This window comes from Podarcis liolepis, assembly GCF_965112155.1.
Source record: "Podarcis liolepis genome assembly, chromosome: 8".
Taxonomy (NCBI): domain Eukaryota; kingdom Metazoa; phylum Chordata; class Lepidosauria; order Squamata; family Lacertidae; genus Podarcis; species Podarcis liolepis.
The window spans coordinates 79,719,229-79,736,242 of NC_139560.1; the positions used below are offsets into that span (position 1 = coordinate 79,719,229).

General features: G+C 44.2%; 1 pseudogene across 1 annotated transcript in view; it reads right to left on the reverse strand.

Annotated features, from left to right (window-relative positions):
• Positions 1-17,014, reverse strand: part of LOC310713852 (catenin delta-2-like) — a 273,582-nt pseudogene that overhangs the window by 108,220 nt on the left and 148,348 nt on the right. The gene's annotated exons all lie outside the window — the stretch shown is intronic.

Sequence of the window (17,014 nt, forward strand, 5' to 3'; positions counted from 1 at the left end):
CTAAGCGGTACTCAAAAAATAAAATAAAATGTGCAGTAGATGAACTCTGAAGAGGACACAGCCTCTTTTTATGACTGTTCCTTATACTTCTCTATCAATCTAGAATATGCGCTCTCCACAGTCTCACGGAGATCTTCAATATTGTAAGCCAGTGCTTAATACTGATATCAAGGTACTAGAAATTTTCTTCCATAACTCTTTCCTCATGCAGTAAATCTTGCACAAGTGTGTAAAAGAAAGTTTGACTATATTATTATTACATGACTGAGAGTCAGCATAGACCAGGGAAGGGTTTCCCCAGCAGTTTTTGGACTACAACTCCCATCATTCCCCAGCTAGCCAGACCAGTGGTCAGGGGTGATGGGAATGGTAGTCCAAAAACAGCTGGGGACCCAAGTTTGGGAAACCCTGGTCTAGGGACTAGAATGTTTGACTAGGACCAAGTAGACCCAGTTTACCCATGAATCTCACTATCCAGTTTTACAAGGTGTTATGAAAATTAAGTGTGTGTGTGTGTGTGTGTGTGAGAGAGAGAGAGAGAGAGAGAGAGAGAGAGAGAGAGAGTATAGATCAGGCATAGCCAAACTTGGCCCTCCAGATGATGGGACTACAACTCCCATCATCCCTAGCTAACAGGACCAGTGGTCAGGGATGATGGGAATTGTAGTCCCAAAACACATGGAGGGCCAAGTTTGGCTATGCCTGGGTAGATCATATACAGAACCCTGAGATCCTCAAAGATATGGTGTGATATAAATGTAACAAATAAATAAATAGAATGTAAAACTACCCCTTGATCACATATAATCCTACAGGCTAAGGCTGGACTCCAGTACAAAAAAAAAAGTTGTTCTTTTCCAGTGCTTTTTTCCTAAAAAACTGTTTAGGGGTACTCTCATTTTGACTCAAGAAAATCACCGGGAAAGAAAATGAAGCTGCCATCGGAAGTGGTAACAATGAAACCGAACGATCACCGTGCTAGATTTCAACTCCTACTTCACACATTAAACGCTCGCTTCCGCCTGAGACTCAGGAAACACCATGACAGGAAATGAGGCCGCCATCGGGGGTAGCAATGGAACTGACGATTCACCGTGCTAGAGAAGAAACTATTTTTTTTATTTTAAAAAAATAGGTTCTTCTTCTGTTAGATTCACAAAATGTTTAGGGGTATGTGTACCCCCAGAAAGAAGCACTGGGTTTTCCTCAATAAATTGTGGTGATGACCCATTCCAATGGCACATGTTTGTATGTACTCATCTGTGGTGCTAAATCTAGTGCACCCAAAGAGAAAGACCAAGTGGGAACTTCCCTTCTCTTAGTTACAGCTGATACAACTTTCCTCAAGCAAGCCTGCTCTGAAAGATTCTTTACTGATCAACATTACTTTCCAAGATGCACTCTTTCCCCAAACCATTCTAGAAGTAAATAAAGCTACAGCCAGCATGCCAGCAAATCCCATACCCTACCAAACAATAGGAAATATAGGAACTGGAAACAACATTTTGCTCAGGTTGGGTGGAAAATAGCTAGTGAACCTGTTCTGCCTTTTGTCACAAGTTTTATTTGTTTTGATTAACTACTCTCTTTGTTCATGATGAACAGGGGAGAATGAACAATCTCATAAAATGTTAATCCAAGACTAGTGAGCCATCCTGCACTGACAGGGTTTTGTTTTTGTTTTGTCTTGTTTTGAAAAAAATCCCGGAGGTAATGAAAGTTTTATGCAAATCACACAGTGTTGTTTTTAGAGAACTGAACAACTACATCTCTGCAAATCTGCAGGGGCCAGGCTGCAGTGCAAAGATGAGCATAAACAAAACCATGTTTTTTTTTAAGTAGTGTCAGAAAAATGGCACAAGGATGCCAAAGGAAGCCTAGGGAGGTGACATTACAATGGTGAGGTGACCATCGTGACATTGGGGAGTGCTTAAAAAGACAAAGTGAGCAGCAATGTCAAGGAAAACAGGAAAAGAATGTAGGCTGTGATGGCATCAATTTTTTGGAAGCAAACTAGGCATGCTAAGAAAAGAGACAATTTGCTACATGTTATGAAATAGCTGGGAGCCACTGCAGAATGGGATGCCTCTTCTTAAGAGGAAGCCTTTAGATATTAATCCACCCCTTTCTCTTCTTCCCACATTTATTTAACAACAGGGAGCCTCTCTTTTCATTACTGATATTGTCCAGCAATGCTCTGGAATATTGATCTGAGGTCCATTGGCTGCATGCCCTGTAATGTTAACACTTTAATACACAAATTATTATGTGATATATCATATTGAATATTTCTTGATTATGTTCTTAAATTTAATTTGTTCGATTTATTGATGCAGACTGGTTATGCAGATAGATGTTTTTGTTTTTTTTAAACAAAAACAACTAATTACAAAGACTCATTTTATTCTGGAAGTCATCCACTAAGGTCAGTCATTTATTCTGGAGAACATCTGAGCAAGACTACCGATGAAATAAAATGATGAGCTCAGGGTACCTCAACCTTCTGTAATTAATTTGTTGGCTAGCAGAGACAGTGCCTTTACTGTTGTGGCACCCCAAATGTGGTATGTCCCCCCAAACATGTTCACCTGACACCTTCTTTCAACATATATTTGGTGCCAGATGAAATCAACCCTCCCCTGCCAGCTTTCAATGGCTCTTAATGATTGCTAATCTTACAGAACAATCCTATATGTACCTGAGTGTACTGTATTCAATGGGGCTTACTCCCAGGTAAATGGCTGTAGGATTACAGTTTATCTTCTGTGATAATGATAAGTTTTGTTTTACACTGAATTAGCTGAATGTATATAATCAGCTTTAGATCTAAAATTAATGGAAGGATGAGAGATATATTTTAATAAATGTATAAGGAGAACAGTGCTCCTCACCTTGAACAGTTGTGCAGAAGAAGAAATCTCAGCAAATGAAACTTTACTTCCCTCTGAATGATTACAGCTGGGTGAAAACTGTAGGGTTGGCTTCATTTTCATTATCAAACACTTCTGGGAGGTTTTGACATAGAAATATGGGACAACATGAGCTATTTTTCATCCAAGTCCTGGAACTGTGCAAGAAGCCCCAAAGGTCTGGACATTTCAAGGCTGCAAGGGCTAAGCTAACCCATAGGGTCTAGGTCTGAGAAATTCAGACACCTTATATTCATATACCCTGTGCAAACCTTCTCCTTGACTGTGAGGCTTTGGGCAACACAAGAGACAGAGGTGTCCGTGGACTTCTACATAAGAATTAGTGGCATAATTAAACCCTGTCCCCTTTTGCTTCTGATCTCCCTGCTCTCTAGTCCTCATATTAGGCAAAACAAATTCACATCTGATCTGCCTCATAAAAACAAGTGCCCTATATAAACGTCCTTGCCAGTACTATTCTGCAAACTACATCTAGAGACTTCAGACAGATTCATTTTAATGTGTACGTAAATCCTTTCGTAATGCCGTTTTAGGAACTCAGAAGTGACATGAAGGGTCAAATTGAGGCAAGGTCCCTAGCAAGAAACAGTGTGGGAGGAAAAGGTAAACTTGCAAGTTTTAGAGAACCGTGTTGGATGTGATCAGATAGGACAGTGCTCCTTTGATCCAGAAGGAGAAAAAGATAAGCTGATGTATATTGGTCATGGCAAAAAATGAAAAAGGCCAACAATTTCCTAAACTTCCTAGAGGAATATCTAGGTCAGCACATTTCAAGAGAGTTTCAGAAAACACCCATTGTACTTCTGGGCTCACGGTATTCTTCTTCTGATTTTGTTTCTCTCTCTTTTTATATTTTTGCTCCTTTTCACAGCACTTCACCAAGTTGCTGACTTGTTCCGTTCAAATATTTGTTCAAACCCCCACTTATAGGGCTGCCATATTTCAAAAAGTAAAAACCAGGACCCCCCAAAAATGCTGAGCTTTTTTTAGACAACCCCCAAAGTTCTTGAGACCCCCCCCCCCACAAAAGCGCCAAAAAGCTCACAATTTTTCATTTGACTTGCCTAAGATCCAGGACAAAGCGGAAATTCCCCCTGGACGTAAATTCTGCCTTTGAAATCCCAGACGTATGGCAGCCCCACCACTTATCTACATCTCCCCTTATTCATAGCATTTGTTTATCTCTTCCTCCGTTTTATCCTGGTTTCTCCATGTTATGAACTGCCAAATTTAAAAGCAAAATTTCAATGGCAAACAAAAACTTAGAAAGCTGCCTTATACCAAGTCAGATCATTCCTCCATCTAGCTCATTGTCCATCCAATAAGCCCGCAACTTATGAACATTTAAGTTCTGAACAGTCTACTTTACACAGTTGGCAAAGAAGAGAAAAGAAAGAAAGAAAGAAAGAAAGAAAGAAAGAAAGAAAGAAAGAAAGAAAGAAAGAAAGAAAGAAAGAAAGAGAAAGGAAGGAAGGAAGGAAGGAAGGAAGGAAGGAAGGAAGGAAGGAAGGAAGGGAAGGAGGAGGGGAGGATGTCGGGGGGGGGAGAGAGAGACTTTGGCAATCCCACCTGCCATTGCACCCAATGTGTTTTGACTATACACAGTTGGCATTAGGCACAACCCCAAGAATGCAACCCAAAGGTAAATTGATGGCTTACCATACTACTGGCAGTGGCTTTCCAGGGTTTCAGGTAGAGCACATTCCCAGCTCCACATGGAGCTGCTGGGGAGTGAACCTGGATTCTTCTGCATGCAGAGCAGATACTACACAAGTGACCTATAACCCTAGGTCAGTGATGGCCAAACTTGGCCCTCTAGCTGTTTTGGGACTACAACTCCTACCATCCCTAGCTAACAGGACTAGTGGTCAGGGATGATGGGAACTGTAGTCCCAAAACTACTGAAAGGCCAAGTTTGGCCACTGTCATAGGTTGAACATGTCTGCACTTTTAATGGGGCAAATTCCTGACACCACAAATACACTTCTAGAGAGCACCTTCTCATACTTTTCTCAGTAGGCTTAAACCACATGCCTACCTTGGTATTATGGTCTGTGGTCCTGTTGATACAGGAGGAAGGAGTGAAATAGGGAAGAGGGATTGCCAGGAGAAAGCCATTGAAAGGAACAATTTCAGCTTGTTTCCTAGTGCTTTTTAAAATGTCCCTATTCCTTCCCCATTCTTCTGTGCAGCTGCACAGCTGTGCTTTCCTGGTATTCACCCACATTTCAACTCAGACCAACCCCATGAAAGACGCAATACAACTGCAAAATAGATCAGAAGTTGAAAAACCCTTAGAAGATGTAATAATTTTCTCCCTGGCTCAAACATAGCAGCAAACCATCAAACTTTAAATGTTGAATTGGTAGATTAATCAACCAATGCTTTGTTGATTAATTGGCAGCAAGGGCACCGGCTCATGGGGGCTGAGGCACTGTGGGGCCCCCAGTCTTTTTTTGAGGGGCACTGGCGGAGGAAGAGGGGAGCGGGAGGAGCGCACTGCCCCTGGCAGCACGATCCCGGTAGGGTGCCATTGCGGCTGCCCCCCTGCCCACGCTGGGCGCCATGCCCCCGCAGGCGGTGCACCACACCCCCAGGATGTGCACCACGTCCCTGCGGGTGGCGTGCCATGCCCCAGGGACATCCGCCACACCCCCGGGACACACACCACGCCACACCCACACCTGCTTTCCGCCCCCTGGTTGCCAGAGCATGAAGCTCTACCACTGGCCAGAGGAGCCCCCTTCCCATATCAGAACGTCATGTGATGTCAGGACATCATGTCCACCCTCCCCAACCCCCCTGCCTCTCATTGGCAGGGAACAATATCAGCCAATAAGGGAAAAGTTAATTTCATTAAGGTCACATGTTGAATTGTTGGCAGTTCTGTCTGTTTTGGTTCCAATGTGTTACTGTCAAAGTGATTCAAAATAAGATGTATTTCCATTCTAACAGCGAGTGGTAACTTTTATCAACTTGTCCATTCACTTATATTTCTCCCAGGATCTCAGAAAGACACCCCTATTGAGACTTTATTGATGCATTCAAATCTATTTGATTAAATTTAAAAGGCAGATGACTAATCAACTACAAATACGTTACTTTCTCAAAAAGCTTTATTTTCCTGAGCAGGAGGCAGCATAGATTAAACCAAGTAGAGGAATAATGTGAAACTAACGTACACTGTCATTTGAATAATTCAGAGTTTGTAAATGCAGTTTACAATCAACTTAACTAGCCCTATATACTGGATTTGTTGAATAGAAATATGGAATTCTGGGGCAAAAGAACATTTGGCTTGAAGAGGAAGAAATTTTTGCAAGAGTAACTGAAGGCTTCACAAGTTTGCTTTGTCCCAGTTTTGAATAAAAGCAGGACAAATACAGCTGGGAGGCAGTCAAATAGAACTCCTGGTATTATAAATCCCAAATGTGATATGTTAATCTGAATAACAGAATCCTTATAAAAATTAACGGAGTGCTTGCTTTACTTTACAAATGCCATTGTCATCATTAAAAGGTATCTGACGCCAGAAGAGTACCATGTGTTAGTCAGAGCACTAGGGTCATGGCATGAGAATCCAAACAACACATACCAGATAAAACTGATGGGGCTTAATGAAGGAGTAGCAGAAATCAGGACAGTAACTGGTAGCAGCCAATTGTGGATTTTAGGAGCAATAAATAGGAAGGTTAGGGAATTGGCTTGCTAGATAAATAGAACAAAGAAGGTCCAGGGTAAAGAGAAAAGGAATAAGGGGAAAGGAAAGAGGGGATGTGAGCATGCACAGAACAAGAAGTTTAAGGAAAGAGAAAGTCATTGGTGGGGAGCTGCAAATGAGGATGGGAAACTTTTTTGCACTATGGGCCATATAGTAACTCCCCCTTTGCAGGCCAAGTTGGAGGTGCCCAGCTATCAATCACCTGGTGCCACAACGACATTGGGTGACTTCCCTCCTGCACTTTTGCATATCGCTCTGAAAGAGGTTTCGCAAGCCACACTGATCAGATGCAGGGGCGCGGACTTATAAAAAATATTGGGGGGGGGGAAAGCTCATGAATAATAAATAAGCTCATGAATATGCAGATAAAGTGGCGCCGCCTCCTCGTGAGCGAATAGGGGAGAGCGTGCTGTGCCTATTAATCAGCTCCGAAGGAAATTGGGTGGAGCTTTTGCTCGGGAGGGAGGGCAGGAGACATGCAGCCCAACCCTGTGCATTTTGGGCTGGGGGAGGGGCGGCGGCGGCGCTCTGCTGGAGGGGCGCCCGAGATTATTGGGGGGGCGGAGCCCCCCCAAACGAATTTTTGAGGGGGCTCGGGCCCCCTCAGGCCCCATGGAGTCAGCGCCTATGATCAGATGATTGGCTGAGCCAGGTTTTTACCAGCCACACCTGTAGGGCAGGTGAGTGTGGCTTGGCTGAAATGGCTTCATGGGCCAAATGGGGATGCTTGGCAGGCCAAATTCGGCTCACCCCTGCTGTAAATATGGATTTCTTATCTGATAAGATAAGCAACAGATCAGAGTGCGAAAGAAGAGTTAGCTAGTTTTTCCATTGCCCTGCAGAAAATGTCTTGATGTAATTGGGGTATGCAGAAAATAAGCGTCTTTGCAATTATACCCAAAGATGAATGACTTTATATCCTTCTTGTGTCTCAAGAAATATATAGGGCAAATACTCCAAAAGCAATCCTTTGAGGAGGAAACTGTTTTGAGGCTTCTATGAGTACACCTGATACGTACTTTTCAATGGATGCTTGCCTGCCTTCATTGCCTGTGAACTCCCACGAGCTAAACAAAGCATTCTCTAGCAGCAAGCGCAGGAAAACTGGATGTCAGCATTTATTAGGAGCCCAACCATAGGGTAACCTTTTATTTTCAGCAACTAAACTGCAGTTAAAAAAAAGAAAAGCAGCAGCAAATACCTTCCTGATACTGTGCTGGCTGCTGAATGTGGCTAGAGAGTTTGTATAAATAGAAATGAGATGTCCCCTGGGGCAATCCTCTACTTATGATGTAGCCAGAACTATGGAAAACCTTAGGAAAAACTTGATATTGACAATACATATTGAAGAAATAGGAACTAAGAGGAGATTAACCGACAACAGTTTTCATAGCTCTTTGCAGAGGAAGGATTAACTCCATGAATCACTGTTGCTTCTACAGTATTTGCACAAGCCACAGGTTTGGCTTAACAAACCCTAAGCAGTGTTTCGCACTTCCTAATCCCCGAGTAATAAGAAGTAATGGGGCAGCTTTACAGGATCAGTCTCCATGTGACAAGAGAGTAAGGTAAAGGGACCCCTGACCATTAGGTCCAGTCATGACTGACTCTGGGGTTGCGGCGCTCATCTTGCTTTATTGGCCGAGGGAGCCAGCGTACAGCTTCCGGGTCATGGGGCCAGCATGACTAAGCCACTTCTGGCGAACCAGAGTAGCGCACGGAAACGCTGTTTACCTTCCCGCCAGAGCGGTACCTATTTATCTACTTGCACTTTGACATGCTTTTGAACTGCTAGGTTGGCAGGAGCAGGGACCGAGCAAGGGGAGCTTACCCTGTCGCGGGAATTCGAACCACCGACCTTCTGATCAGCAAGTCCTAGGCTCTGTGGTTTAACCCACAGCGCCAAGAGAGTACCGGAGAGTATATTCTCAGGCAGCGGTACTTTATGAAACCATTAGTCCCCCAAAACAAAGGTGTAGCTTTTGAAGAAACAGCCCAACTCCCCCCAGCCCAAGACCTTTCTTGATAGCTCCTAAAAAACTTCTCTCTCTCTCTCTCTCTCTCTCTCTCTCTTTCTCTGGCTGTACCCAAAGCATTTCTGACCGGACACAGGTTAGAGCTCAACGTCGAGCCTACCAAGTGGCGATAGCGACGGCGAAGAAGACTTTCTTCACCGCCTCTATTGCATCTGCAGAAAATAGTAGCAGGAGACTCTTTCAGGTGGTTCACAATTTAACGGAACCACCTTTACCACCGGGGCCTTGTAAAGACCCCAAGATCTCCTGCAACGATTTTGCAAAGTTTTTTGCAGATAAAATCACTCATATTCGGAAGGAGCTAGACACCACCGTGGGAGCAGGGCTGGGGCGGGAGAGTGCTAGAGCTCTGTCTGGTCAAGTTGCATGGAATCAATTTCAATCCGTTACCCCCGAGGATGTGGACAGGCTGCTTGGACGCGTGAAACCAACCACCTATCTCCTTGATCCTTGCCCATCCTGGCTAATAAAAGCAAGCCGGGAAGGCCTGGGCAATGGGCTCTGCGGGGTGGTGAATGCTTCCCTCTGTGAGGGAACATTCCCAGATCCACTGAAAGAGGCGGTCATTAAACCGCTTCTTAAAAAACCATCTTTAGACCCGGCCAGTATGGCCAACTATAGCCCAGTCTCAAATCTTCCATTCTTGGGCAAGGCGATTGAGCGCGTGGTTGCTGAACAACTCCAGGCACGCCTGGAGGATGCGGACCATTTGGATCCCTTCCAATCGGGATTCAGGCCTCATCATGGGACTGAAACTGCCTTGGTCGCGCTGGTTGATGATATCTGGCGAGCTAGGGACAAAGGTGAGAGTTGTTTCCTGGTTCTGCTGGATCTCTCAGCGGCCTTTGATACAATCGACCATAACATCCTTCTGGACCGTCTAGAGGGGCTGGGAGCTGGGGGCACTGTCGTACAGTGGTTTCGCTCCTTCCTCCTGGACCGTGTTCAGAAAGTGGTGGTGGGGGATGAGTGTTCAGACCCCTGGGCCCTCACTTGTGGGGTGCCTCAGGGTTCCGTCCTCTCCCCCATGCTTTTTAACATCTATATGAAGCCGCTGGGAGAGATCATCAGGGGGTTTGGACTGGGTGTCCATCAATATGCAGATGATACCCAGCTCTACTTCTCTTTCAAATCAGAACCAGTGAAGGCGGTGAAGGTCCTGTGTGAGTGCCTGGAGGCAGTCGGAGGATGGATGGCGGCTAATGGATTGAAGTTGAATCCTGACAAGACAGAAGTATTGTTTTTGGGGGACAGGCGGGCTGGTGTGGAGGACTCCCTGGTCCTGAATAGGGTAACTGTGCCCCTGAAGGACCAGGTGCGCAGCCTGGGAGTCATTTTGGACTCACAGCTGTCCATGGAGGCGCAGGTCAATTCTGTATCCAGGGCAGCTGTCTACCAACTCCACCTGGTATGCAGGCTGAGACCCTACCTGCCCGCGGACTGTCTCGCCAGAGTGGTGCATGCTCTAGTTATCTCCCACTTGGACTACTGCAATGCGCTCTACGTGGGGCTACCTTTGAAGGTGACTTGGAAACTACAACTAATCCAGAATGCGGCAGCTAGACTGGTGACTGAGGGCGGCCGCCGAGACCACATAACACCAGTCTTGAAAGACCTACATTGGCTCCCAGTACGTTTCCGAGCACAATTTAAAGTGCTGGTGTTGACCTTGAAAGCCCTAAACGGCCTTGGCCCAGTATACCTGAAGGAGCGTCTCCACCCCCATCGTTCTGCCCGGACGCTGAGGTCCAGCGCCGAGGGCCTTCTGGCGGTTCCCTCATTGCGAGAAGCAAAGCTACTGGGAACCAGGCAGAGGGCCTTCTCGGTAGTGGCACCTGCCCTGTGGAACGCCCTCCCATCAGATGTCAAAGCGATAAATAACTACCTGACATTCAGAAGACATCTTAAGGCAGCCCTGTTCAGGGAAGTTTTTAATCTGTTATATTTTACTGTATTTTTGGTTTCTATGGAAGCCGCCCAGAGTGGCTGGGGAAACCCAGCCAGATGGGCGGAGTACAAATGACAAATAACAAATTATTATTATTATTATTATTATTATTATTATTATTATTATTCCTAGCCCACCACATTTCAGTTCCTACCCTACACCCAGATGAAAAATATCTAGCAGGCCTGAACTGCCCATTTAAATAATATGACTTGCTAAATGACCCAGACCTGCAAAAGTCCAGAGGGGATGAAGAGCGGGACAGCATGGAACTCAACGATAGCCTTTAGCTTCTGTTTCAATTCTGACAGAGGCTTATGTGCTAAACTCACAATGTGACACATTGGTGATGCAGAAAACTCCCCACAAGGTGACTTTCACCTACCACTTTCAGAGAATGAATTCACCTCCATTTAGTTCTGGAAATTAGCAAAACTTTCCAGATCAGAATTGGCCTATAAGACTCTTGAAAGGGACATTCAGATGAAGCTGGGGGCAAGTATATGCAGTTTTGCACTTTAAAAAGTGTTACGTCTGAAGTAGATGGGAACAACTCCAGAGACTTTATGAAAGACTGTAGAAAGTAGAGTTCAGGGCAGTTCTAGGATATCATCACTTGGATGAAGAGTATTAAAGCAGTACAATGGTACTGCTTTTGTTCCTGAAGAAGCTCAACTACCTTATTAACTCTCCCTTTGTTCATGTGAAGTCTCTGATTACTTTGGCCATCATCTAGAATTCACTCACTGCAGAACCAAAATCACTTTATAAATAGTGTATTACACTACTTGGGCTCAAAAGAAATTCAAAACTTCTTTTTGTCCATAAGTATCCTTATAAGTATAATTAGGATGACAGTGTCACTATTCACTAGGGAAACGTGTTGCTAAAGAGTGGCTTCATTTCAGCACACAAAATACATGTTGCAAGCTGCGCAATCCTTGTAACAGTCTATGGTTGCTATGCATCTTTTGTTCCTCTGAAGCAGCACTCATAAAATGAGCAATTAAAAATCAAAGTTGATCTTAAAGTCCATAAGCAAAAGGGTATGAACAGCAAACTCCTCAAGTGAATGAAAAGTCATCTGTAATTAAAAAAAACAACACACGCAACAGTACTGCTATATAAATTGGGACAATGAAGAGAAGGGAAAAATCAGCCACAGAACAGGGGAGAAGCAGACTGAGGTAATTTCCCAGTTGTTTAATTCAGGATGATCATTGTGCTGTGTGTGCCTCAGAAAGACTAAGATTTAACTAACTATGGGAAGGTGACACAGCTGTGATATTAGCACAAAAGGAAAGAAGTCCTTGTGGACAGAGTGTTAATAAAACTACAATTCACAAAGATAAATTCTATAGAGGTCCCTGAGCATTTTCACCCTCTTCTGGCCTCCATTTCTTTCAGAGTTATTCTTCATGGTTCATATATACGTTCTCCTGCTGAGCAAAGGAGCAGCGGAATAAATATCGGAGGCCTTTGCACGCTTCCTTTGACAGATTTTGAAGGTCTGGCAGTCCCTGCTCCATTCTATTAGGAAGTACTGTACCTCAAACACTACAGCAAAACTATAGCCAGCGAGAAAGGATCAATAAGAAGCACCCAGCAGCAGGGAAGGGGATGCACTGTTGCATCTGAATAGATAAAACACAGCCTTGCCCAAAAAAGAATAGCCTAACAGAGAAACACCTCCTGCCAACCCAGCAGTTCGAAAGCATGCCAGTGCAAGTAGATAAATAGGTACCGCTCCAGCGGGATGGTAAACGGCGTTTCCGTGCGCTGCTCTGGTTCGCCAGAAGCGGCTTAGTCATGCTGGCCACATGACCCGGAAGCTGTACGCCGGCTCCCTTGGCCAATAAAGCGAGATGAGCGCCGCAACCCCAGAGTCGGCCACGACTGGACCTGATGGTCAGGGGTCCTTTAACAGAGAAACGCAGTAAAGACGTGTGAGTGATTGTGCATCCTGCTTCAACTCCCTGCTCTGAAGAGGGGAAGGGGAATGAAGACAACAGATTTCTATTGTTTGTATTGGCTGCAAACATAAGAACAGAAGACTATAGTACATGGAAAAAAACCCAACACAAGAGATGTACCAATAATGAAACCAAGGACCATTATGTCCCAGTTAGTTTCATATGTATATGAGTATATGAGGACTTCCATTCAAAATCCTGTCTAAATTTGGCCGCACATAGCACAGGAGCTCGTTTGCGATACTGAGACCTGATCCATCCGTAACATACCTGATAGTAGGTAGGAAGCTAGGGTGCTTCAACGATAAGAGCTTCTACTCAATGTATATATGGAAACACAAGACGCTTTCGATGGCAACTATCTTGCCCTTTGCAACAGCAGGGAAATATGAGCTGAGAACAGGCAAGCAATACTGCTTTTCCAAGAAATCCTATTCCCTCCATGGCACGCAGGCAGATGTGCTGTTTTCTCCTGGGAAAGGTCATAAAGTGAGGTCATTTCAGCCACTGAGTAACTGTAATCCCCATGAATTTAAAGTCTATACTGAGATACTGTAAGGGGTTTCCCTTTGATCTCACTCAGGCTGACAAAATGCGTGTACAACATTTTAGGCACCAGATTTAGCCTTCTTTGCAGTTTTATTTATAACTTCTACGCTGACTTTTATTCTCAGCTCTGTTGTAGCTGACATTTCTCGGTGCAACTGCAGCAGCAATTAATTAATGCCATCAGTTGTGCGAGCAATTTTATTTAGCACTTTTTTTGTACAGGGCCTCTACAGAGAGAAGTATTGCAGGTTCCCATAAAGGAACATACTTTCCTTCATCCACATTTATCCAAACCGGAGATAGCAAAATAAAAGCTCATGGACAGCAACTACCCCAAATGATGATGTTTTCCTTACCCCTGCTTGCATTTCTAGGCAGCATCTTGTAAACTGGATTTATAAAAGGGTAGCATGTTTATTCATGGATGCTGTGAAGCTGAATAGGATCCCCCTCACTCCACCTCATGACTTCTCCACTGCCCACACATGGACACTGGTGTATCACCTCCTTACCTAATCTGCTCTTGTGCCTGTCCACACATAGCACACAGAATCAGAACTCCTCTGCCATGGGAAAGTAGGTTATTTAGAAGAGTGTTAGACTACTGAGGTCCTTACCAATCACTTTCCATTTCATAACATAGAGAAACCAATACTTTTTATTAGGCTTATGCACATTTTTCTTAAGAGGCTCTCTGCTCTTCTGCTTTTGTGTTTTTTTGCACGTTGCAGTTTTAAATTCATTTGCAGAGAATGAATCTCTCTCCTGGTTTTAGTTTGCTTGTTCAAAGCTCCACCTTCCTGTTCAGTTGTTGTTGTTTTTTAGGTACATGCAATTTCATTCAGCTGAATTCTTGCTGAGATATTCTTATTAACATTTTCTTCCCTCCTGCCTCTGGGTGTGGTATTTCAACCACCTTCCCCATCCAGAGAATGCTCACATTACTGCCTTCATTTTTATTTATTTTTTATAAGATATTTATTAAAGTTTCACAAATTGTATAATCAAACACAACAATACAAACAAACACAAACAAGAAAAAACAAGTATAATTTCAAATCCTTATTTTCTTAAAACTTACTTCACCGACCTCCTCATACCTCCCCTTTCTGCATTCCAATTTCAAACACATTACTGCCTTCAAAAGCACGGATGTTGGGTTTTCTCAGCTGTGTTTCACAGCTTTCCCCTACTTGTTTGCAACTTCATTCATGTCATGATTTGTTTGTTTGTGGGCACACTAGGGGTCTTTATGTAAAAGGGTTCACACCTTGGCGAGACACAAAGTAGGAAAAGCTTTAGGACTCCAACCAGTGTGAAGCTGGTTTCAGAAACAATGCATCCAACTGTAGTATTTTATAACAAAGTACAGGATACATGTGCATTGTGTGAAAGGGGGAAACAGCTGATAGCCATTGTTAGATTCCCTAGTATAGTCAATAGGGGAAAAAGAAAGTGTCAAATAAACAGATTTAATTTGGACTAAAATAACAAGTCTATCCTGAAAGAAACACAGCCAACAGAACTGCAAGAAAACTAGACTGCTATCCCAGCTCTACAGATGCAAGGTGAATCTGCACATCACTAGCATACAGTGGTACTTCTAGATATGAGTGGGATCCGTTCCAGAGCTCCGTTCGCATCTAGAAGCAAACATAACCAGCGACAGCTCGTCTGCGCACGTGTGTGTCGCTTTTCGCCGCTTCTGCGCATAACATCATTCTGAGCGCATGCGCAAGTGGCGAAACCCGGAAGTAACGTGCTCCGTTACTTCCGGGTTGCCGTGGAGCGCAACTCGAACGTGCTCAACTCGAAGCGTATTCAACCCGAGGTATGACTGTATAACCAACAACTCTTAAAATAAGAAGCAGATTTAAAGAGACAGTAACATGCAAACCAAGTGTTGTTACATATTCTACCTGGAATTTATATGATATGATATGATATGATGATATGATATGATATTATATTATATGTGCTTCATAAATATGTGACTGAGACAATTCTCCAGGTTTATTCATCCCATGCCTATGTCCCACTGATCCTACAGGAATTTATTAATGCTTCAGATAGTAGAGGCTCTTAATCTCAGGGCTGTCATTTCGAGCCACACATTGAGCAAAAAGATTCCTGCTTTGCAAGGGGTTGGACTAGATGACCCCAGTGGTCCCTCCCAAGTCTACAATTCTATGATTCCAGGCGCTATTTTTCACAGTGTGAAAAATGTGATCACTGCAGGCAGAATCAGCAAGGAAGTACCCGGAGGGGAGATCTTCACAAAGTGGTGGTGGCTGGTGGGACAGTGGGGAAAAAACAAACCTAGTTGTAGCCATTGCAGGTAGGATGCCTAACTGTGTCTAACTCAGGGCTGGAAGCGATTATCCTCCAGGGCTGCAGAGAAGCCTTATAAACTTCAGTAAACTGTTCAGCAGATTCTGAGCAACTGCTGAGTGGGGGAAAGCGTGTTCTCCTTCATGGAGAGCACGTGTTGAGGTGGGGGCCGCCAGGACACTCCAAAGTTGGGGGGCGGGCTAATTGATTGTTGGCCATTGATGCGATTGGGGCTTCCCTTGTTGTTGGGAAGAAGTTAATGTTGCCATTTATTGATTGACAGCCAGAAATAGTAAAACTCCTGGCACTAGGCTAGGGCTTCCTCTTTTCACCCGTGCATCGGATTGCCCGTCCCTCCCTCCCTAGAATAGGTTTGTTCGCTTTGACCTTGCTATGCCTGTCATGGGGTCGTCTGCTTTGAAGCGGGGGCCTGGTAGGAATTTTGTCCATCTGGCTGATTGGCTGGGGCCATTTGGTTTTTGCCTACTGCGTAGCAAATCGTCACAACTTGTAAGGTTGGCGGTTAGGCATTGGTTTATGGTTTGGTTGGTTGAGGGGCATGGATTGGCTGTGCCTGCCCCTCTAATGCTGCTGCTGCAAGGGATTCCGTTAAAGGAATTGGGGGCTAACTATTGCCTGTCCACTCTGTCAAGGGGGCTCGGGCCATAGCAATGAGCTCCTGGTTGCTTTTGGGGTGAGGGCAGGTTCCCTGCTCCGCGTAACCCCCAAGTGTATTCCCCCGTTCTGACTTTCGCATCGTGCGGAATGTCAGTCTGTCCCCCATGGTGGGGGCAGATAGTCGCAACCAATGCCTAAGCAACCACTCACAAATTTGTATTTTAATAAAGTTGTGGCCAAAATTTATGCCAAAAATTTCTGTGTGATGTGTGAGTTATTGGGGTGGACCTGGGGACCTCGACACGCAACTGCTTTGGGCCTAACTGTATGCCAGAACATGACTTCACCCTAGGCAGAAGACTCCCTTACAATCTCCCTTACAAATATGCGCTGGGGGGAGCTTTGGAGCAAGGTCACGAACTGGCAATGAAGGCTTAGGCCATCCCTGCCCACACCATGGCCCTGATCCAGTTGCCCTGGCTGCTTTTTAAGAAGGAAAAGAAGAAGACAAAGGGTTCCAACCACATAATTCCGACATAGTATTTATAGTATTTATTCTGGCTATATATATATATATAGTGCTATTCCTTGAGCACATTTTTATAGTTTTCTGCTTGAAATTGCTAGCACCTCTGTATCAAGAACAAAGTTTAAAGGGATTTGAGGCAAAACAAATTCACTGAGCAGTGAAATATTATTATGCAGGTGATTCAACAATGTGTGACATATTACCTTTTCCTTACATTCAAGTAGACGCAACAGTTTATTCAACATTTTAAAAATGAATAATCTATTTTTTAAAAAAAATAATCAAGTGTTGCAACTTTCTTTTGGGGAGGGGGTAGATTTCCAGCATCTAAAGCATTTCAGAATATTCCAACAATACTTTCCCCAAGTACTATAAAATC